The 4,689-nt window shown below is 38.3% G+C and overlaps 1 non-coding gene across 1 annotated transcript; it reads right to left on the reverse strand.

The window, feature by feature from the left end:
- Positions 1-3,942: 3,942 nt before the first annotated feature.
- On the reverse strand, positions 3,943-4,049 carry LOC141722139 (small nucleolar RNA R71). The gene has a single exon (XR_012575168.1). It is a non-coding gene; the product is annotated as a small nucleolar RNA R71 (small nucleolar RNA).
- Positions 4,050-4,689: the final 640 nt, after the last annotated feature.

Genomic DNA, 4,689 nt, shown 5'->3' on the forward strand with positions numbered 1-4,689 from the left:
TAGAGTTTTTGATATTTGGATTTCTGGTGCTTTCTATATCTTCTTCCCATCCCCTCTATCTTGTTTCTTCTTCTTGCCTTCATCATTCTTCTTATCATCCTTCTTTACCTTCTTTTTGTCATCCACTTTACTACTACTTGTTTTGTTGGACTAACTTGGATTTGAGCCAGAAGATTTATGCTCATCTTTCTTCTGCTTATCATCATCCAAGTCATCATCCTTTTATTGATCTGAGTTCTTGGTAGCAAATTTTCAGCATTCTTCAAGTACTTAGCAAGAATCTTCAACATCTCCACATCTTCAAATGTCATGATCTTCTTCAATTTCAAATTTGTCTCCAAGATCATCATCAGCTTTTTATTCCACATGACACAGTGCTTGGGGATTTGAAAATGTTTACACCTTTTGGTGTTAGGATAAATGTAGGCCACTCCATTCCCTGGCTGTAGGTAGGCTTCAGGAAATGCACCTATTTGACCCTTTTTAAGTTTATTAAGCAGGAGAGTGTCCTCTGAAATCACCACATTCATCTTATTGATAAATATATCCAGGTCGGATGCTCTTCTTGATTGTAGGAAAGAAAGAGACACCTGCATACATCTGTCCACCCCTGAGTCATTTACATTTATAACTATCCTCTTTTCTCTAGAGTTTGCCTAGTCACCAACACCACCCTCGGGAAATTGATGTTTTTATCCACAACCTTTTTGTATGTAAAATGGTTGACATTTAGAGAGACTCTCAAGGCTTTTAAAAATTCATCAAATTCCATGTCAAGGCAAGGTCACTCAGCTGCCATCTTGAGTCTGTCCAAACCAATATTATCTTTACTTCAACTAGAAATTTGCCTGGATTTTAGTTTAGACTCCATATCCCCTTAGTCTTGGTAACAGGCATAGTTGAAGGTTGAGGGATTTGGGTTCTAACTTGTTGGGGTGTTTCTTGAAGGGGCACATTCACTGCACCCATAATAGCTCTCAATGACCCTGAGGTCTGCATCTATAAGTATTTGTGGGAGTCTATAAGGGACTTGATGTCCTGTTATTGACTTTGGACAAAAGAGGTAAGTTATGAGACTTGATTTGACAGTGATGTGTTGGAGGCTTGGAGATCTGTTACTTGCTGTTGAAGAGATTGGATTTGAAGATTTGTTGAAGTAGAATGCATAGATTGTGAGCTAGATGCTAAAGAAGTACTAAATGAACTCTGCACTGCATTCCTAATCTCCTCCATAACGAAAGCATAAGGTTCATATCTAGCAGAGTATAATTGATCCAATTTGACCCTTGTGTCATTGTTGTTGGTGATAATTTTTTGGACCATATCGTGCAATGCTATAGATGATTCCCTAAGTTTCTTGATGTTTTCTTCAACTGGTTTAAGAGAGAAAGAATGGAGCTTGTCTCAGAACCTTATGTACTTAGTCTTCATGTCATTGAGAGTTGGCATCAGTTCATCAATCCTTGTATTGACATTTCTTTTACTTGACCTTGATGTCCATCCAAAATCTTTTCAATATCCTTTCCAATAAAATTAAAAGCCTTGAGTTGAGCGTTGTAGATCTCTGTGATGGCATCATACACCTCCTGTGGAGTGAGTACCTTGGCATTGCTTCCAAGTATTGTAATGTACTCCTCCCTGAACCTAAAGAGAGCTTCCTCCATGTCTATAGAAAAGCTTTTTGATAGCCAGGAGTCCATATTTCCTTCTCTCTCAGCCTCAACCACAATCTTCTCTTGCTGGTTTTTCACTTCTTCCCTATAAGTGAGAAAGATTGCCTGGTAATCTTGATTGGACATATTAGAGGCGAGCATAACAATATTTGTAAAACCTTGAATCTGATCTACCAACATCTCATCTACTTTTTGGGCTGGTGTTTGAGTATCTTGTAGCCATTGAGATAAAATGTGTGGTGATTGGGTAGAGGTGATAAGTAGATTTTTAATCTACTTGGAACGCTTCATTACAGGCTTAAGTTGGTGTTTTGACTCAAGTTGTTGGTATTTTTGATGTGTTTTTGCGTTATTGCATTGCAGGCACTAGTTAAATAAAGAAAAAGGTTTTTCAAAGAAATATGCTGAAAAAAGATTAGAGTTGGAAACCTAGGCCACTCTCAAGTTGTATATAATCTCGTTAGCTTCGCGTGGGCAGTTGAATCGCCTAATTCTGACGAGCAGAACTCTAGATACAGCCAAAAGAAGAATTGTCAGAATTTTTCCAGAATTTCAGCACGGCCGCGCCGGAATCAGCGCGCCCGCGCCGCTGAAAATACTATTCCAGCGCGGCCACGCCCTGTAGCAGCGCGCCCGCGCCCGGTGTCTACCCCAGAATCCTAATTTTAGTCGAAATTGAAGATTTTGAGAGTCCTGGTCATCCTGGAGCCTATATATATCAATAAAAGACGTTTTTAATAACAAGGAGACCTGGGAGAGCAATAAGAGGACCTAGAGAGCACGAGAAGGCTACGGAGAAGAAGACTTTTGTATTCTTTAATATAGTTGATACTTGGATGCTTGTTTTCGATTTGTCTTTGAACCCTAGTACTCTTATATTGTTTATTATCATGCTTTCATTGGAACACATGGTGATGATGAGTTCGATTATGAACTAATCGTTACCATGGGGTTCTAAAGGATTTACTTATGGATTTTTATAGTTAATTTATTTCAATATCTTGGTGTGTGGTGATTGATTGATAATGTGTGGTGATTGATTGATAACCTAGTATTGGTTGTGCTTATTCGTCTTATGTGTGTAGCTAACATATAAGATAGCGTGTTAATCTCTATTGAAGCGACAATGAACATAGAGATTTAGAACTTGCCATGCTAGCATAGGTTCATGTATTTGTTATGCATGATTCGTAGGTAATTTTAACCATCTTACTTGCCCTATGTAATCACGATAGATAACTTGCGCATTAAACCGTTATGTTTTCAATTCTTATAGACATATAATGACTGAGCATAATTGGTGTCTATTCAACTTCTATCTCTTTTGTGGATGCTTGGTAGTAGGGTATTTGTACAACGAAAGTTGGCGTTTACTAGTTTCGTGTTATCTAATTAGTGTCATCACCATTACATGCTAAGGTTAAGAATAAAAAGGTTATTGAATGAAGTATTTAATAAAGTTAGGATCCCATGTTTGTCATTTATATTAATTCAACCATTCTTATTCTCTTAGTTATAATTGTTAGTTTAATTCTTAGTTTAATCAAAACCAAATTTGTTATTTGTCTTAGTATTGAGCGATAACCATACATTGTTGCATATGTGCATAAATTGAACTTAATCTAAACCAGTCTATGTGGGAACGAATCTGATCTATATCTTATACTACATGCGAACACGTATACTTGCATGAATTTTAGCGCATGTTTTCGCCCTAACAAGTTTTTGGCACCGCTGCCGGGGACTCAGTGTTAATTTTTAGTTTATTTGCTTGTTATCAGTGGTCGTTAAAGTTCACTGACTCGGACTTTTTTACTTTCACGGTTTACTTATTGTGTTTCAGGTACTCATTATAATGGGAGATCCAGCAACACGAACGAAAGCCTTGATGGATTTTTCTCAATCGAAGATCAATGACATTCAATCTAGCATTGTCAGGACATCTATCATAGCTAATATCTTTTAGATCAAGCCTGTCATAATTCAGATGATACCGAATTCAGTTCAGTTTGGGGTGCTCCTACGGAAGATCCCAATACGCACATTAAGAATTTTATAGAGATCTGTGACACTTTCAGGTTCAATGGTGTTTCTGAAGATGCTATAAAGCTGAGGCTTTTCCCATTCTATTCGAGGGATAAAGCTAAGTGTTGGTTACATTCTCTACCAGCAGGTTCTATCACCACTTGGGAGGATCTTGCTCATAAGTTTCTTACTAAATTCTTCCCTATGGCGAAAACAACAAAGAATTTCATTATTCAGATCAAGGCGCATCAGAAACGCTCTTCCTCAATTTGCGCAGCAATCGGGAGAATCTCCGTGTGAAGCTTATGAGTGCTATAAGGAGATGCTTAGAAAGTGTCCTCATCATGGAATGCCTGATTGGATGATCATCAATTGTTTTTATAATGGTTTGGGAGCACGGTCCAGACCCATGCTCGATGCAGCATCAGGTGGAGCCTTATGGGCTAAGAGCTATGAGGAAGCTTATGATCTAATTAAACTGATGGCTGCTAATGAATATCAGTATCCAACTCAGAGATTGCCAGAGGGAAAGGTAGAAGGACTTCTTCAAGTGGATATAGCTATGGCTATCACTGCTCAATTAAAGGCGTTGTCTATGAAGATCGATTCTCTGGCTAACTATGGTGTTAATCAGATAACCAGAGTTTGTGAGCTGTGTGCAGGTTCGCATGCGATATAGCAATGCGCTATATCTAGTGAATCAACTTAGTTTATGAGAAACTTTTAGAGATCGCAGCAACCAGTTCCAGACACTTATCATCTTGACAATTGGAATCATCCTAACTTCAGTTGGAGCAACAATCAGAATGCGATGCAACAGCCATTCCAGCAGTTTGGAAATGAGCAATTCGATCTTCCTGGTTTTCAGCAACAATTTGAACCAAGAAAACAAATCCAACATCAACATCAAACTCATGGAGGTGCAGGTCTATCTTCGAATGAAAAATCTGAATTGGAGGAGTTGCGGCTTATGTGCAAAAACCAGGCTCTT

Source organism: Apium graveolens, chromosome 4 (assembly GCF_009905375.1).
Source record: "Apium graveolens cultivar Ventura chromosome 4, ASM990537v1, whole genome shotgun sequence".
Taxonomy (NCBI): Eukaryota; Viridiplantae; Streptophyta; class Magnoliopsida; order Apiales; family Apiaceae; genus Apium; species Apium graveolens.